The sequence below is a fragment of the Oryzias latipes genome, chromosome 8 (assembly GCF_053564925.1).
Source record: "Oryzias latipes strain Hd-rR chromosome 8, Olatipes_Hd-rR_3.1".
Taxonomy (NCBI): Eukaryota; Metazoa; Chordata; class Actinopteri; order Beloniformes; family Adrianichthyidae; genus Oryzias; species Oryzias latipes.
In genome coordinates, this window is record NC_136244.1 from 5,745,477 (window position 1) to 5,765,326 (window position 19,850).

Sequence of the window (19,850 nt, forward strand, 5' to 3'; positions counted from 1 at the left end):
GTTGGTGGTCCCGGGTGTAAGCTATATTTTCCCTTCGCTTCCATCCCTCTCTCCCTCTCGCAGGCTCTTTTTTATGGCTAGCACAAAATTGTTCCTAATTCGCTGCTGCTAGAGGGGGGTAATTTGCGGCTTTTGGCTGAGTGTTGCAAGCCCCAAATTTGAAAAAGCTGCTGAGTTGAAGGCGTTCAGTGAAACGCAGAGACAGTAAGAGGGCCTAAACCCAATCAGATGAGAAGGAAAAACACAAAATCACAGCAAGCCTGCAACTCAGTAATAACTGTTATGTAAGATGAGGTTTTTTTTTAGATGAAATGATAGAGATCAAGTCTGCTTATCTGTCCCCTGAGTGTCTTTTCAGCATGTAAAGACACTCATAAACTAATCCAAGTATCCTGGATGAAACAGAGAAGCTCGAATGTCACCGCTTTTTTTTAGGATGTAAATATGATGCAAAGTGTGTCATATGTGAGGAGAAAACGTCTGTATCTTCTTACGTGTGATTTAATAAGAGGCAGGACTCTGGTTTAGCCATCATGTTGCTGAAAGGATGAAAGAAGTCAGTGAGAGCTATGCTGCAGCTTCCAGTGTGCCTTTCTGAAATAAACGTCACTTTTGTGTCTACTTCACATTAAAATGAGTTTTCTGCACCTCCAACCACACAAAGGGAGGCTCCTCCTTGCTTTCTGCTAAGAACACATCAAGAGTGGTAAGAAATCCCACTTATGTGGACATATTGCTGTGATTTTTGACACATTTATACTATAGAAAGAATGTTATCATTCCACCAAGATGCCAAAAATTAAAAAGCAATTGCCCTCCACATTATAAAATGTGCCCCGTTTTTTAACATTTGAGAGTCTATGATGAAAAAAATAATCTTTTGCATCATTTTGAGGTTTTATTTTATTTTTTCTCTGTAGAATCATTTTTAATTTAACCTCATGGACCAGCTTTCCGGCATAAAGAACAGTCGGATACCCATCATCTCAATCAGATTTAAGAGCATAAAACATTTGAGACAATCAGAGGCTAACTAACTTGTTGTTGAGTCCCACCCATTTTTGTTTTAGTTTTAACCCAAGGTCACACACACTCCAAATGAAATTCCAGGTTTTTCTTTTTGATCTGCAGAGTGTTTGTACTCTCTTTCTCTTTTCTGTCCAGTTTCTGATTGTTGAATCCCAAGCTCTAACCACAGCTAAGTATTCATGTGTTTTTATAGGGGTTGTAATTTTCCTAAAGAGGTCCTGGTTGTTGTTTGGAGTCATTTTGGTGCTTCTTCACATTTTCGAGTTTTCTTCTTTGTGGATGTTTCACTCCATGAATATCTGGAGCCTCTAATCTTTAGGAATGTCCATCGTTGATCTTTCCGGCTGAAACTTGTCACCGACTTTGTTTCTCGTCTGTTCTGGACTTTCTCTAGACAGCAAACAAAGTGTTTCTGAGATCTTTGAGCTTTGTCTTCAGCAGGTCTGGCAGTAATCAGGTCGAAGCAAATAAACTCTTTCCCTCCTTCTTTAACAGTGTGTCCAACCAAAGCTGATCCATAGCTTAGTAAACACAGACTGACGGTGAGAGAGGAAAAGAAAACTGTAAGCAAACGCTTTCACAGACTCAAAAGAAGACTCAATGCAGCAGCTTAGTAAATATTTAGACATAAACATTCACATCTTTAGCTGAAAAATCTTCTATATATAGTTGGAAATTATTTGACACACATATTGACCTCCTGAGTGTTATTGACTAATATGAAATGTGTGAACTACCTTCAGAATTTTAACACTTTTTTCTTTATAGATTCATCAGTCAAAGGCTCTTTGGAAGATTCAAATAAATTAGCCTTTTTGACCCTAGAATCTTTTCTAGAAGTTCAGCGGTTACAGATGTCGATTGAGGGAATCCATCATTTTGTTTTATTTTATTCTACGTTTTTGTGTCAATGAGCTTATATTCACAAGAAACGTCACTTTCCTGAAAAAGAAAGGAGGTCCATGTCTGGATTAAAATGTTGTTAAACAGCCAGTCCTATGAAAATGTTGTTTTTGTTGTTTTTAACATGTTCTTGTGGCATTTTTCTGATGATGGAGGACATAAATAAAGAAGATTAAGGTTAAAGTTGTAATTCTGAGTATTTCTTCATTCAAATTAATGTTTTTTAGGAGCAGACAAAAAAATTCTGTTTGAAAAAAAGAGTATTTATGACACCAATATTCCAATATTGCTCGCCATTTTAGTTGTACTGCTAATGTTAGGGCGTGTGAGGGTCTGTGAGCTAGCGGGAGAGAGTGTAAACAGAGAGCTCTCAGTTGTGGGTGATGGAAGGGGGGGGGGGCAACTCTCAGTCCTCCACAACTCTGGGTCAAATTTCTAATCCACTCTGCAGAAGCTATGTCCTAGAAAACAACACATTTCTTTGATTTTGGCTCAAAACGGCGTAATCATAATTAGGAGACCACTGAGAACGCCTTTACAACAAATTAAACGATGATCAGAGCGGGACTTTCAAAAAAATGAACAAACACAAGAAAAGCAGATAGAATTGGGTTTATGATAGTAATTATACCTCACAAAAAATATGGGGGGTGAAATAGGAGAAAAATGAACTAATCAAATAAGGAATAAAGAGAGAGAAGACAATGTTGAACTCAACACATGCAGCTCATTAACAAAAACAGGGATGCACATTTTAAACCTGAAAAATTTACTTTTCCATTTAAAAAATGACACATTATTACTTATAAAATGACTTTTTTATGGGGAATCTAGCCTGGAAAAAAGGTGCAGAATCCTGCGGAGTTTTTAAAGATCACATTTACAAAAGGAAGTGTTCAGAGAACTGCTCATTCATTTTGATTAACAAGGCTGTCTTCATCACATCCCCGCTGTTTCACTTTCTCCTCTGGGGGGAGAGGAAAAAAACTTTTTTTTCCTTTTTTCATCCCACATGGTTTTTCACTTCCATAACAGCACGTCATTACGCCAGTGTTTAAACTCTTAAGAACAGTTAAACAGGAGGGTGAGGAGGCGCGGAGGAGGAGCGAAACAACACTCACGGGCAATGAACAGCTTCACATTAACTCTGCATCACTCCGGGGAGCTGTAAAGCCTGCCCTGCATGTGAAATGAAGTCAATAAATAAACGCGGCTCATGTCAGACGTCTGGAATAGCTTGAGAGGGTTTCGGCTGAGGGGCCGGCCCCGCCAGGTTGAAATGAAGCGCTGGATTACACACCACAACGACTGCAACTCAAAAAGGACTTTTAGAAGCTGCAAAAACAGGGAAAAAGAATCCCAGTTTGTTTGCTCCAAGTCCCACATGATCTGTCTCTGATAGAAAGGCTGCTTCCCCCCAAAGAGGTCTGCCCCCCAGCACTCATTCAGAGCATAAGTGACAGCAAATACCTGAAACAGACAGCAGCTGTCAGCAGACTGAGCGCGCCTGCTTTACTTCATTTCTGCTCTTAAATCCTCGCAAGGAGAAAGTCTGCCGACACACAACTGCAGCTCTTTTTCTGCAAGTCGCTCTGGAGGAAAACAAGGAGAAAGCATCTGGATTGATCAGTGAGGGCCCAAAGATGGATTGGGAGGGGGTTTGGGGGTTCAGAGGAAGCTGCAGGTGTGGGGAAGAGAAAACACAATCACATCTTCTGTCAAACAAACGCATCTCTGCTGATGGAGATGGATGGAGGGTCAGCATTCCAATCCACGCTGGAGATCCCCACCGCCGAGCCCCCGGGTCCTGCTGCTGCCGGGCCAAACATCTGGATGGAGGAAGAAGCAACAAGGAGGAGCAGCAGAGGAGAGCGTTTACAACAAGAAGACATGACTGGGTGAGCTGAGGTCAGTGGAAGTGTGCTTCTTTTGGAACATTTGGCCAGCATCTCATGGAAAAATGGGCTTCAAACGCAGATTATAAAATTCAGTGCAATTCTACAACAACTACAAAAGTCTAGTCATCAAGAATTAGCCCCAAACTCTCTGTGTAAAAGCCTGCTTTCGTATGTTTTCTCATTCTTTTCCCCAGTTGCTCTATAAAACGGGCTCAGCCATGTTTTCTTTGCAAGTGAAGGATGAGCTGGAGCTCATAAAAAAACAGCAGAGGACGCTCTGAGGTCCCAGGCTCTGTAAAACGCTGCAGCACGCTCCACACTTTGTGAGTGTTTGATCCCTGTAAACACTGCACGATTTAGTGAGGCCACGCTCTGCAAGGCTCTCTCTCTCCTGAGTGCCGTGTTCTCTGAAACAGCAGCCTGAGCTTGTGAAGAAATAAAAAAGAAAACATGGCAGGTGCCAAAGTCAGAAACGTAAAAAATTCAAACTATAAAAACATTTACGACGGCTCACTAGTACGCTTTTTTTTACATTTTACAATTATTTAAGTTATAGCAAAACAAACTCTGAAATTTAGGCATTCATACTTGTTATTAACCGGGGGGAAAAACTAGTGGTGTTGGAGGAGTGAGTTTTTGTCACGTTCATTCTAAAATAATATTCAGGCTGTAGTGTATGCAGTTTATGTTTTTTTTGGATTGGTCACACAAACATAGCTTTTGCTCGTTTTAACTATTTCATAGCAACATCTTTGTATCATAAATTACTCTGAAGCAGAATTTTCCTCAAAAACACTTTTTAAAGCAGCAGAAGTGTTTTAAGTGATCAAAATTGTAATGACATAAACATGACATGAACATGTTTTATGTTTGGAGTGAAGAAATACTTCAGAATAAGTTGAAGAAATGTTGGAAAATACGTGTACTTATTTTTATCCCTTGTGCTATCCTAGGCACTTTAAAGTTGGGAGTTGGGTCATCTAGACCCACTAGACAGTGCTCTGAACCTTTTTTCTTCAATGATTTGTGATCTTCACTGGTGTCCATGGATTACATGAAATCTTTCCACCTTTATCCACCTTTGTCATGGTAGGGAGAACACGTCAATGTAAGGGTGGGGTCATCTAAGAAAGCACAAGGGTTAAAATAAATGGATGATGCCGAACACCAACCTACAACCACCAGGAGCAAGGGGTTCAGTGTCTTGCCCAAAAACATGGGCAAGCTGAGCCTGTGATCTTCCGATTAGACATCAACGGCTCTACACTGCAACCATGGCCGCCGCCACATTTTAGTGCAACCTCTAAAGCAGGGGTGTCAAACTCATTTTCACCAAGGGCCACATTAGCATATTGGCTGTCCTCAAAGGGCCTGATATAACGTATACATGTTACTAAACGTAATGAAAAATGAATTTAACTACTCCTTAATGTTAAATTACTCATTATTTATTTATTCTAACTTTTTAAAGTTACAATTACAATTGGATAGAAAACATGTTTGCTTGTTACTCTAACTTGAATCCTTTTACATATTTTTCTCTCATTAAAACCCAAATAACTCTATTAATGAAGGATCAAACTGTCCAAGTGAATAAAGAAAAATAACATAAAACTGAGCTAGAAAGAACACGTATAACATTTTGTCTGCATAAAGACATAAGGCCTGCGAACATTGAATAATTACAGCAACTACACATAGATAAAGTGTAATCAACTAAAGAAAATTTTTATTTTAAGAAATTAAAAACTTTTATGCTCTCACGGGCCACATAAAATGACATTTTATCCCCGGGCCTTGAGTTTGACACATGTGGTCTAAAGAGTTACAATATAGTCCAAGGCTGGATGTAGGCTTGGGCAAGAGGGAGCATTGTCTCCTTAACCCTTGTGCTAACTGAGGCACTTTAACGTTCGGAATTGGGTCATCTAGACCCACTAGACAGTGCTCTGAACATTTTTTCTTCAATGATTTGTGATCTTCACTGGTGTCCATGGATTACCTGAAATCTTTCCACCTTTATCCACCTTTGTCATGGTAGGGAGAACACGTCAATGTTAGGGTGGGGTCATCTAAGATAGCACAAGGGTTAAGATGCTGTGACTGTGCGTGCAGAAAACCCAACAAAAAATATAAACAATAAAAATGATATGAAAGATAAAAAAACCTTAAGAATGGACAGACAGGGGGGGGGGGGACTAAACAGGGCACAAACCAGTGGGCAGCCAGTGCCAGTGCCAAACCCGGTAAATGCTGAGGTTACTTAGAAAGATATGACACCCCAAACACTCTACACACTCGAACTTGCCCCACAGTACCAGATAGTCTACCTGCACCCCAGGGGCTGGCTAAGTCCTGGCCTGCAGAATGTATTGAATGAAATATGTTCAAATTAATGTTTGATAGCAGCTGAAGATAAATTATATAGCATCTAAAAGTACAAAAGAAATTAGCCAAAGTTCTTCCTGTATGTTAACAAATCTGCCTCCCCCCATGTGTGTTTTTATGATTTTTCTTTACTCTAAACAGTGATCCAATGAGAAGAAAGCAAACATTCTTATGCTGATATATCAGCCAATTAGAAAGGTGTGTGAGTCTGCAGGGGTGGAGTCTAATCCTCAAACACAGGTTCTGGCTGAGTTTTCTCACTACTAACTGGTTGATTGATGCATTGATGCATCAATCAATACAGTGCGTTTAAACAAGTTGTCATTTGAAAAAACTGTATTTAAATTTATGTTTTATAAATCATCCAAGTTTTAATCATGTGGATTCATCAATATTCTTTTGTAAAATGGTGATATTAATTAGCTTTGTATTTTATAAAAATGGGTGACATCATATTTGATGTCTCAGTGGTGTAAAAATTAGTAGTGAACATGCTTCAGAATTGCATTAAAATCCAGGGCACTGGATAGTCCCACACTGTTGTCTGTTAGGGAGTCAGGAGGGTATTCAAATGTAAATTGTTGCAGTGGAGTGGGAGGAGCAAAAAGCAAGAAAAAAAACTTTTTATGCTGCAAACTAATGCAGGACAAAATACTAGTACATTAGTTCATAGATATTATTAACATAAAACAGATTTACAGCTGCCGGAAATGACTTTTTTATTCTAAATTATAAAATTTGGAATCATTGTACTTTCACTGTGATCTTTTTACAATCAGTTTACTTCTTGAAATGGTCTTAAATAATTATTTTTTGTAACTGCCATGTTCATCTTGGCCACTGTATACCATGTTGATTTAAATGTGAGCATTGAGAAGTGAATGAATGTAAAACCCTATGGACTACTGGATGTTTAATTCATGATAAAAATAAGAAAAGAGCACAGAAGTTCAATATCTGCAAAGCATTTCCCTCTTAACAAGTCTATTGAGGATCTTTTAAAGTATTAGCTCAGTAAACATTAATTTCATCCCAACATGAAGGTAAAATGACAAAGTATGCGTTGCAGACAAAATTTGACATACAATCCCACATTTTTGGAGATGATTTAATTTTACCTCTGCAATGTTTCCTTTAGTGTGTTTTTCTTACTGCTGATGGCACAGCACATGATTTATTTGAACAGATGTGAACTCTTAGTGCCGGCGTGACCTCAGCTCCTGCTTGCAGCTGATCTCGCCGCCCTCAAAGACTAACACCGCTTTTAACAGACTGACCTGTGTCGGAAAAAACTTGCAAACTCTGCTTCATAAGTCATAAAATAAAGCTTCGTTTCCCCGGGTGAGTGTGTGTGTGTGTGTGTGTGTGGGGGGGGGGCTCTATCTCACTGTAACCTTATCAGAGCACGCCGTGCTGCAGCACACAGTGAATTATCGTAGTTAAAGTACCCCCACTGTACAGTAAAACCTGAATTATATTCCCTTCAAGGTTCGATATATGGGGCTGAATTTATGCTCTCCTTTACTGAAGATGTTTTTTTAAGTGAGTTTTTTGGGGGAGCAGAGGTTGCAGACACCCGACATAAAGGAGGGGAATTTATGTGGCAGGGAGATACGGGCGGGAGGTCAGAGGCAGAGGGAAGTGTGGAAGGTCGACGAGGATGAAGAGACAGCAATGTTTGGAGAGAGGACCAGGCAGACTGATGCTAATTTATGCCTCGCTAATTGGAAACAGCAGAGGCCTGCACCTGAACCGCACTCTGGTCTCCAGCAAGGTGGGAGGGGCCAGGGAGGACGGGGGTCAGCGTCAATGGCAGCCTTGTTGGCTCCCCATGTTGTTGTGACTGTCTTACAAAACACAGAACCGGAGACTGAGCTGGGGACCACCCTGCTTCTGCCTCCGTCCAAACAGGGTGGGGAACCGACCTCATGTGTCACGGTTTGGATCCAACACAATCCAACATGCAACATGGCTGCGCTGCAGCTGTCGCAGCTTCCTGGGTAAATAAATATGGCGGCCTCCTCACATAATTACTGTCCCGCGACCGCGCTGAGTCACAGCATCCGTTAATTATTAGATGGGCTTTGTGATGGGCTCATTTTTCAAACCCTTCTGTGTTTCTGCAGATTTTTACTGAGTGATGGTGTATTCAGATGTTGGCTGTGACTGGGGTTTGGCTTTCCGCTAAAAAGTGAAGTAATGGTGGAATTAAGATTAGAAAAGCACTGATGCTGATGCTGTTGACAGAAGGTTGCTTTGCATTTGAGAATACATGGAGAGTTTGCGTGTGTAGCAAAAGGAAAAGGTTAGCAACATGTAAGTCTTCTGATTTCAAGAAAAACACAGCTCCCTATTAAAACCTGTGAATCTCATAAAATATTTAAATTAAGAGAACAAAAATGTTTACTTTGCTAAAAAATGTTTTTAATGATGTTTTGGACATTTTAATGACACAAAGTCTTTACTGATGGTTGCATTTCCTTTTTAAAATTTGCTATGGAGCCTTTTAAACCACAATATAAAACTATTTTATACTATGCACACACACAAAAGAGAGCTCCTGTGCGTATGTGCGTGCGTGTATGTGTGTTTGTGCTGGTGAAATATCTAACCTGTATCATAATTTGTATTTTCCTTTTTTATTTTCTCTTTGTTTTGTTTGTTCTTAATTCTACTTTTTTAATTTTTTTTGGTATAACTCTAAAAGTGGCATCTTAAGAGGCTAATCCTCCCATTGTTTAATGAAATGTTTAAATCATATCATTAGATGGAATCAAATACATTTTTTTAATTATGTGGTTTAGTTATTATCTTTTGCCGTCAAGATCTGTTTTATTACGTTATTTTTTCAAAAAAAATGTTAATATACATGCATGTTTTCACATTTCTATGTCATTTTAATATCTATTTTTTAAATAATTATAACAGATTTACATTAAATTTAAATATTCTGAATAAAAAGGACCCAAGAGGGCCCTTCATTGATTTCATTAATGCTGTAATTTCTGAATTTTATCAAATAACATTTAACTGTCTGTCTCACACATTTTTTATCAAATAAGATTTTACCTTTTCTTGAATAAATTTATAGATTTTGTGATTTTATTTGCGGGTAAGGCTACAGGTTGTGCCTTAATACTTTTCAGAATGTTAAATAAAAAAATGAAATAATACTGTAATAAGTAAATAAGTAAATTATAATAAGTAGCTGTATAAAAGAAAGGGTTTGTAGGATTTCTGTATCAACCCACATTTATTTTTTTTAATTTCTCCTGCAGGATTTTTCAAACTCATTCTTAAACTTCAGTTAAATAAGTCAAACATAGAACCATCAATGAATTTTACAGAATACACAATGCATTTTGGACTTCATTGTGTTTGAAAACAAACAGCAAAACGTTTCTCTCTTTCAACTGAATCAAATTATGGGTATAAACCACACAAATACATCTTTTTAAGGAGCATGCTTAGACTGGATTATGGGTTGTCCAAGACTTTTGCTCATCCTATTCCCAAAAGTGCAGAATCGTGCCCTGAGATTAACATGCACTGTACAAAGAGCCAGCACTTCTGTATGTGGAGGTTGTATCATGATCTGGGGTTTGTTTCAGTTGGTTTATCAATCCTACTAAGTGGCTGGCAGAACTGATGCTCATTTGAATCATTTAAGGTAAAGAGCAAAACTTTGTGCATTTAGCGGAGCCTCCAGGTTTTTACAGGTATTTTAGGCCTGATGCCAGTATCATGTAGGGCTGGAATGATCAAGTTTTAAAAAACATTTTCCTTTACTTTTCCTGGCAGGCTTATTTAGACCCAAGCTACTAAAGTCCCACTCCGATTATCTTTTGATCTATTTTCAAAGCATTCCCAGTGGTCTTTTAATCATGATTATGGCTTTTTAGCCAAAAAGTTTTTCAAAAAGTGTTTTTTTCTAGGACATAGTTTCTGCAGAGCTGCAGGGGTTCATTAGATATTCACCTCTGAGTAAAAGGTAATCTGCCCCCCTTCCCATCACCAATGATTGAGACCTCTCTGTTTACGTGTTTTTCCACTGGCCCACAGCCCCTCCCATCCCTAAACTAACCTAATCCCAGTCTGTTGCAGGACAAACTTAATCAAAGTGTCAATAAAGGAAAGTTCTTTTTTGTTGTTGTTGTTGTTTCTTAACAAAATTCACTGAAATATAAAACTGTTCGGAAAAAAAAAGTTTTTACTTGTAAAACAAATATTGCATTTCTATTAAAAATTTGTTTTCCATTTCCATACATGGTGAATAATTTTAAAAATGTCCATGGTTTTATTGATTTAGCTAAAACAATTACAGTTTACATTTAACTGTGTTAAAATCATCATTTTGACATCAGCAAAGCTCACTATAACCCTGACATAAAGTCAATGAGAATTTTTCAGAACAATAAAACGTGTTGACATTGAAAGTGTGTAATTATGTTCCTTAATCATGTGAATTAAGAGGAGCCGGTTTAGCTCGTGCTGGTTTGCAGCACCCTCTGTCCGTGAAACCAGGGTTCAAATCTGGGCTGCTCCCTATTTCCCTTCTCTACCTCTGTGCCAGTCCCAAGCCCAGTTGCATCAGGATGGCATCCAGCGTGAAAGATTGCCAAGGTAACCATGCAACTCATCCACAAGTTAAAGGATGATTCACTGTGGCAACCCCTGATGGGAGAAGCCAAACAAGAAAGAAGAATTATGTGAATTAAGACTAAATTTAAATGTAAATAATGTTCTTCAAAAGTCTAGATTTCTGCATGTTTTCCTTGATGGTTTAAGATGGTCACAAAAAAATGAGTTCCTCTGACAGAATGGTCTGGATTTGGACTAATGGGGAGCATGTTGGTGGCAGAGTTGGGATCACACAGGTCTTTTCTCAGAGTAGAAGAAAAATACAACAACTTTTGCATGTGGTGGGGGCATTTGGTTTCTGGTTAAAGGCGTGTCGGTCGTCTGCTCGACTCGAGGATTTAAAAAAAAGTTATTTTTCTGTTTGACTCTCTCTCCACTGTGATCGCCTGCACACATGAATGAATGCGTGCAGGCTATTTGCTGATAATGACATCCAACAAACAGCCACATTCCCGCACACTCTGTCACTGTCGCGGTTTGCAGACAAAAAATTCTTGCACTTTTCTTCATCCATGCATGTGAAAATCAAAGCCTGCCTCCTGCTTCCCTTGGTGTGTGCGTTCACTCGCACACACTCCAAGCTCTAAGATTTTCTGTTGCTTGTTATGTGGTTTTTGGGGTTTTTTTTTTTTTATAGCTTTTCCAAATAAAAACATGGACCCAAAATGACCAAAGAGCTCTCTTTGGTAACACTGTCACCTCCACGTTGACTCTACAACCACCACAGATGCACATCTTTACCTCCATCCGTGAACCCCGCCTCTCATTTCAGATGGAGATTGAAGGGCAAGTTATCTCAGCGACACCAAGGGGCCCCAACCACGCTTCCCAGGCCTCAAAAAAGGGTTGAAACTCACTTCAGGCTCTAGGTTTGCTTGTTACTGCTTGAAGGGGTTTAAGGTACGGAGCAGTGGGCCCTGCAGCTTGAGTTTTTTGTGTTTCTAGAATAGAATGTCACGCTTACATCTGTTATTTTGACGTGTTCTTGGTTTGTAAAATGCTCCTGTTTGGAGGTTGTTCCCGATGCCCCTGAAGTGGTGTCAACAGTCAATCGTCAAGATCAGCTCCACGTTGATGGCACCTAAAAATCGCTGAATCTGCCAAAGATGTGGCTCCTGTAGTCTTGCATGTCTGTCTCCATGTCTGGGCTTCCATTCTTAGCTTTCACATGCCACGCCATACCCATCATGAGCTGCTTGACAGCATATGGACCTGAGTGACACTTGATGTATGTGGCAGGAGTGAGTGCAGCTCCTCTTTGTGTCTCCTCGTTCATGTGGTGAGGGTGGGATTAAGGTTTGATCCAGCAGAGCTGAAATGGAGGAGCATAATTTGGGTCAGATCTGCCTTGAATTAAGTCAGGAATAATACAGCACCCCCCCCCCCCCCCCCCCCCCCCCCCCCCCCGAAAAAAACAACAAAAAAAACTGTAATACTTGCAAAGGCAGGAGTGGGTGCATGTGTGCTGAAGCTGAGACCAAACCACAACCTGGTGTCCTTTCCAGAGAAGCAGGGTCTCTGCTAATGGTTCAAACACGGCTCAAGGCCCCAGCTTCAAAGGGCCCCCGATCATCACACCCACTTACAGCCAGCGGCGCACGTCACTTGAAGTAAACCTCACCATTTATCAATTCCAGCATGCTCTGGTGCTGTCCGGCCACAGATGCTCCAAGAGTGAGTCGTCTCCTGCTCTGACTGATGCGGCCTCCTGGAGACCTCAAAGCCCATGTGCTGCAGGAGGCTTCTGCTAACTCCTCGGAGCTGTCACCCTGACACCGCTGAAAGGTCCTCCTTTAAGTATGGCCTCCTGCAGAGCTCTTTTGCTGCATGATAGCTCCCTTCACCTCCTCTTTAATGTAGATGTCATTTTTGAGTGTCCATTTTTTTCCAATTTTTCCCTGTTTGCACTTTGAAGCATCCCACAGAAGGGAAGCGCGTGCCTCTGACACACACAAGCGGCCGACCTCCTCCTCGCTTTCATCTGTCAGCCGTGTGCTAAACTGGAACTCGTTTAACACCGTCTGATTCTGACATCTTTCTGTGCCGCATTGGTTAAGGCTTTTTGCCATCCAAGAGGGAAGGTTGGCGGAAGAGCTGTGTTTTTTCTTTGCAGTCTCATGCAGACTCCGATCAGGTTTGGTTCTTTGTGAAATCAAACCTTTTAGCCTCCTGATCCACAGAGTGCCAATGCTACTGCAGCTTCTGCAGTTCTGTGTCAATTTGCATGTTGAGTTTTTTCATTTTCTGAGTTTGTTTTTCTTGTGTTCAGGGTTGGATCTCACTGAGCTGTGGTTGCTGCTGACAAATTGAGAGCAGGGCTCACAAATTGCCAAAAATTCTTAAAACATTGACAGTTTTCACTTTCCTCTGGAGTTGCAAGGTCCCCCTAAATGTAATCAGAATTCTGACTATATTAATGGGCAGAATGCACCAGAACAGAGGCATAGTTTTCCAAAGGGTCTCAAACATTTCTCCTAATAATGTCTGTTTAGTTCTAGTCAGGCCGTATCATTTAATGGACACATGTGAGTTTACCCCAATAGCCAAGTGTTTTATTTTGAAAATTCAGAGAATTCTTTATTTCATTGATTCCCTTTCATTGGACAAGTACTTCTTGTCGCAGAGACATGTCCCTAAAGGGAAGACATTGAAGGTCATATTTTCTACAGTGAGTCAAGCAAATGCATCTTCATTTGTACAAAAGCTTTCACACGCAGAAGCAGTTCATGAAGCTTTACAGAGAAGCTTTGGCAGGGATAAAACCTAGAAAAACATAATAAAAGACATGTACTGTGGCCCAGTGGTTAACACTGTTGCCTGTCAGGAAGAAGGCCATGGTTCGAATCCCTGCAGCTATATTAACACTGAGTGTGCTCATGTTAGAGGTTGATTTGTGACTTTATTGGGGACTGAAGGGGTTCAGATAGGGTTTGGAAGGTGAAAATTAAGTTTGAAGTGGGAGGGGCATGTTGACTAGAGTTTGTTCCGCCCAATATGCCAAAAATGGCTCTGTGGGCAGGGCTAAGTAAACTGAGTGTTGTTCACTGCACACATAGGTTTACGTAACTGACAAAAGTAAAAAAACAATGGATTTCAAGATGAAAAGATTGGCTTACATAACTAAATTAAATTGACAACCCCCCCCCCACCACCACCACCAAAAGATGTCATAAACAGCAATACATTTGAAAATAGTTCAGAGAAGATTTGACATGTGATTTAGTGATATGATGGTAAAAACAAATCTTTCTCTTTCGGCTTTTCCCATCAGGGGTCGCCACAGCGAATCATCCTTTTCCACCTCACTCTATCATGAACATCTTCTACCCTAACATTAGCCAACTTCATGTCCTCTGTTAAGACATCCATGTATCTCCTCTTTGGCCGTCCTCTTGCCCTCCTGCCAGGCAGCTCCATCTCCAACATCCTTCTACCAATATATCCACTATCCCTCCTCTGAACATGTCCAAACCATCTCAGTCTGGCTTCTCTGACTTTGTCGCTAACACAGGCAACATGAGCCGTCCCTCTGATGTACTCGTTCCTTATCCTGTCTAACCTGGTCACTCCCAAGGAGAACCTCAACATCTTCATCTCCGCTACCTCCATCTCAGCCTCTTGTCTCTGTCTCACTGCTACCGTCTCTAACCCATAGAGCAGAGCTGGTCTCACCACTGTCTTGTACACCTTTCCTTTGAGTCTTGCTGGCACTCTTCTGTCACACAACACTCCTGACACTTTCCTCCACCCGCTCCAACCTGCCTGTACTCGCCTCTTCACCTCTTTTCCACACTCCCCATCACACTGAACTGTTGACCCCAAGTACTTAAACTCCTGCACCTTCTTCACCTCAGCCCCCTGTAACCTAACGCTTCCACCTTGATCCCTCTCGTTCAGACACATGTAATCTGTCTTACTACGACTGACCTTCATGCCTCTTCTTTCCAGAGCAAACCTCCACCTCTCTAGCTGTTCCTCCACCTGCTCTCTACTCTCACTGCAAATTACAATGTCATCCGCAAACATCATTGTCCAGGGAGATTCCTGTCTTACCTCGTCTGTCAGCCTGTCCATCAGCATAGCAAACAAAAAAGGACTCAAAGCTGATCCTTGGTGTAGTCCCACCTCCACCTTGAACTCCTCTGTCTGACCTACAGCACATCTCACCACCGTCATACTTCTCTCATACATGTCCTGAACTACTCTGACATACTTCTCTGCCACTCCAGACGACCTCATACAGTACCACAGCTCCTCCCTAGGCACCCTGTCATACGCCTTCTCTAAATCTACGAACACACAATGCAGCTCCTTCTGACCATCTCTGTACTTTTCCATCAACATTCTCAAAGCAAAAATGGCATCAGTGGTGCTCTTACGGGGCATGAAACCATACTGCTGCTCACAAATCTCCACCTTCTTCCTAAGCCTGGCTTCCACTACTCTTTCCCACAGCTTCATTGTGTGGCTCATCAACTTTATTCCTCTATAGTTGCTGCAGTTCTGCGTGTCACCCTTGTTCTTAAAGATCGGGACCAGAATGCTTCTCCTCCATTCCTCAGGCATCTTCTCACTCTCTAAAATCCTATTGAACAACCTCGTTAGAAATTCCACTGCTGTCTCTCCTAAGCACTTCCATACCTCCACAGGTACATCATCAGGACCAACGGCCTTTCCACTCTTCATCCTTTTCAGAGCCTTCCTAACCTCATCCTTTCCAATCTCTGCTACTTCCTGCTCCACAACAACCACATCTTCCTCCCTTATTTCCCTGTCATTTTCCTCATTCATCAGCTCCTCAAAATACTCCTTCCATCTTTTCTGTACACTCTCCTGAGTTGTTAGCGCCTTTCCATCTCTGTCCTTAATCACCCTTATCTGTTGCACGTCCTTCCCATCTCTGTCTCTCTGTCTGGCTAGCCTGTACAAGTCCTTTTCTCCTTCCTTTGTGTCTAACCTGTCATATAGCTCATCGTAAGCTTTCTGTTTGGCCTTTGCCACCTCTCTCTTCACTCTACGCTGCGCTTCCTTGTACTCCTGTCTACCTTCCTCAGTCCTTTCTACATCCCACTTCCTTTTAGCCAACCTCTTCCTCTGGACGCAGTCCTGTACTTCCTCATTCCACCACCAAGTCTCTTTACCGTCTTTCCTCTTTCCAGATGACACACCTAGCATCTTCCTACCTGTTTCCCTTATAATTTCTGCTGTAGTTTCCCAGTCATCTGGAAGCTCATCCTGACCACCCAGGACCTGTCTCAACTTCTGCCTAAATTCCTCACAAGTTTCTTCATTCTGTAGCTTCCACCACTTGGTCTTCTTTTCTGTTTTCCCTCTCTTCTTCTTCCTGACCTCCAGAGTCATCTTACACACCACCATGCGGTGCTGTCTGGCTACACTCTCTCCTACCACCACTTTGCAGTCATTAACCTCTCTCAAATGACCTCGTCTACATAGGATGTAGTCCACCTGAGTACTCCTACCTCCACTTCTGTATGTCACTCTATGTTCCTCTCTCTTCTGGAAGTAAGTGTTGACTACAGCCATTTCCATCCTCTTTGCAAAGTCCACCACCATCTGTCCCTCCAGATTCCTTTCCTTCACACCAAACCTTCCCATCACCTCCTCATCACCTCTGTTGCCCTCACCAACATGCCCATTAAAGTCTGCTCCAATAACAACTCTCTCTCCTCTGGGGATACCCTCTATGACCTCATCCAATTCACTCCAGAATCTCTCCTTCACTTCTAACTCACAGCCAACCTGTGGCGCATACCCACTGACTACATTCACCATCACCCCTTCAATTTCTAACTTTAGGCTCATCATCCTGTCTGAGACTCTTTTCACCTCTAGAACACTGTTTACAAAGTCCCCCTTCAGAATCACACCTACCCCGTTTCTCTTCCTATCGACACCATGATAGAACAGTTTGTATCCTCCTCCAATACTACCTGCCTTGCTGCCCTTCCACCTTGTCTCCTGCACACACAGTACATCTACCTTCATTCTCTCCATCATGTCTGCCAGCTCTCTGCCTTTCCCTGTCATTGTGCCAACGTTAAGAGTCCCTATTCTCAAACCTATGTTCCTGCCTTTTCCCTTCTCTCTCTGGCCACGGACCCTTCTGCCTCCCCTCTTTCTTCGACCAACAGTAGTCAAATTTCCACCGACACCCTGTAGGTTAACAGCATCGGTGGCGGTCGTTGTTAACCCGGGCCTCGACCGATCCGGTTTGTCTAAAGTGTTGTGGATGATTCGCATGGTTATTTTGGCAATTTTTACGCCGGATGCCCTTCCTGACGCAACCCTCTCTATTTATCCGGGCTTGGGACCGGCACAGAGGCAACTGGCTTGCAACCCCTGTGGCTAGATTGATGTAGATTGATGTAGATGATGGTAAAAACAAATAAAGGTATGTATTGTAAAAACTGTATCCCTTCATTGTTATTATTCAAATCAACATCTCTGCGGTGGTCGTGATGTCACAGTTCCGTCAGGCTTTGGGTACTTCTTTGTGATGTCACAGATTATTTTTATAGCAACACACTTGGAGATCAACAGAATGCTAAGTGACTCCGATAAGTCAACACGCAGGCAGCTTCGTTCATTTTACGATCCTCTCCGAAAAATATTTTTTGTCGAAATCGCGAAACAACTGCAAAATGTTGGAAAACTCAACTGAGCTCCATTCTACTTGTGAAGGTAAGGTTAAAAAGCGGAAACAATATTTTTAGCATATGGTGAGTAAACTAAAGGCACCCGCCCAAAATACACTTTATGACACACGTTCAAGCCAGTTAGGGCAATCTGCCGAGAAACATTGATCTGTGCTGCAGAAACTCACAGCCTACGCTGTAATTAAACAGGAAGTGCGCAAAATGCAGAAAAATTATTTAAACGATCAGAATCAAGCATATAAATCGCTCTTTTACCACAGCATTTTGGATGGGTATCCAGTAAGTGTGACGTAGAGCAGCTCTTGATGGAGCAGATCAGGAGGGAAATGCTCACCAAAGCTCTGTTTGTGTCCTACAGGTAACAATCAAACTCGTTACAGCTGAGAACGTGTTTAGAGAGCTGGTAGGTTCAGCTGCAGTCACTGCTGCTCACCTGAAGTCTTCTGACCCTCATCTTACACTTTTCTGGCCTTTTGCAGGCTGATGGTGGAAAGCAGTGGAAAGCAGTGGGAACCTCAGGCTCCGTATCCCTGCTAGATTTCTACGACCTGTAAAACCATTTAATCCTGTGTTAGAGAGACCAAACCCTGTTTAGTGTCTCTGTGACTACATGCTCAACAAAGGCAGCTTAGAGGAAGAAGAAACCAAGGTAAGCTGGTTCTGACATGACGGCCTGTTCACAGCGTGTCTTTGTTTTCTCTTTCTCCCTCTCTCTCCTTCTTCTCAGAGTATTCTGTGTTTCGTGTTTTCCTCCGATCATTATGAAACAGCTAGTCCAAGCTTTAACCCTTGTGCTATCCTAGGCACTTTAACATTGGGAGTTGGGTCATCTAGACCCACTAGACAGTGCTCTGAACCTTTTTTCTTCAATGATTTGTGATCTTCACTGGTGTCCATGGATTACATGAAATCTTTCCACCTTTATCCACCTTTGTCATGGTAGGGAGAACACGTCAATGTAAGGGGGGGGGGTCATCTAAGATAACACAAGGGTTAAAAGAGCTGTAAGAAAAGAACATCCTCCATCGGGACATCAAGTTGGAGAACATCTTAATGGAGACCGGCTCTGACGTCCCACCTGCACGCCTATTTGAGAGGGGCACAGTTCACAAGATGATCCGGGGGTGGGCTCAGCTCTCTGCTTCTGTTTTTCACTATTTTGGGGGGAAGACAGTCCATAGTTACAGGAACTTTCCTGGTGGAGGGTGGGCCACGCCTCCTCCTCATTTCTGGTTGCCGGTTCCTCTTCAGAAAAAAATAAACATCTGAGGATATCATCAAGAAGGGTCAACAGTAGGGAAAGGGACTGAACAGAGTGAACAGCTTCCTCTCTCTCTTCAGCAGACACATGTTCCAAGTACATGTATGTCAAAAGCTGGTAAATACTTATGCATCTGTTTTGTGTAGTTTGTTTGCTCAGTTCAATCCATTTTGATCCTTGCATTTTGCACAGACATCCACACCGTTCAGGCCGGTGATTGGAACAAGCGGAAGCCAGAAAAGTTGGACCAGACATTACCAAAATGATACTCCCAGGGTAAAGAAATGAACAGCATTGTAGATAAAGTCTCAGATTGTTTTTTTATGCTACTCTCATGTTGTTGATGTGGAATATTACTTCATTATTTTAATGAATTAAGCTGTTTCCACAAGGATCAAACATAATGATCAGGAGAAAAACATTGAAGGACTTTATCTGAGCATCAGGAAAATTAGTACCAGCTGTGTCATCAACATATGGGAAAAAACAAAAAAACTTTCTTTTACCTTCTAATGTTGTTACATACATGTTCAAGCATAATGTGATGAATTGCAGATTATGGTGTCATGGTAAATAGGCTTTATGATGTCATGCTGCTGACCAGACTGTGGTTCGTGAAGTCCAGCAGCGCTGGGGGTCCTTGAAGTGTGGTTGGAGAGCTCTCCTCCCTGCTTTTGGAAGGTATTGCCCAGCAAAGCCAGGAAGTTTTCTTTTTGTCATTTGCATGGATGTCCAGAGCTTGTGGCACTTATGTGTTTTCCTCCTAATTTAATTCTTAGGCAGCAAAGAGGCACAGAGTGAAGACGTGAGGGACTAACTGTCTGCTGAGGAGATTTTCTGCAGTTCAAGATCAAGTGGCAGTTCAAGCCCCAGCCCCACCCCTCAAAAAAGGGCTAATATGAAGGAAACCCTCCTTTCAACTTTGTACCAATAAATTACTTGTAATTGAAATGAGAGATTTTTTTTTTCTGCACCACGCTAATGAAGGATTTTTCAACCTAAATTTCAACTAGCCATTGAAGTTTCTAAAAAACCTCTCCCTAAACATTTCAG

The 19,850-nt window shown here is 41.7% G+C and overlaps 1 long non-coding RNA gene across 2 annotated transcripts; it reads left to right on the forward strand.

Moving 5' to 3' along the window:
* Positions 1-2,997: 2,997 nt before the first annotated feature.
* On the forward strand, positions 2,998-19,748 carry LOC144994127 (uncharacterized). 2 transcript variants are annotated; one of them, XR_013657548.1, is made up of 5 exons: positions 3,002-3,840; positions 17,895-17,939; positions 18,016-19,073; positions 19,353-19,478; positions 19,577-19,748. It is a non-coding gene; the product is annotated as an uncharacterized LOC144994127 (long non-coding RNA). The 2 variants fall into 2 exon arrangements; XR_013657547.1 differs by having other exon boundaries at positions 2,998-3,840; positions 18,016-19,478.
* Positions 19,749-19,850: the final 102 nt, after the last annotated feature.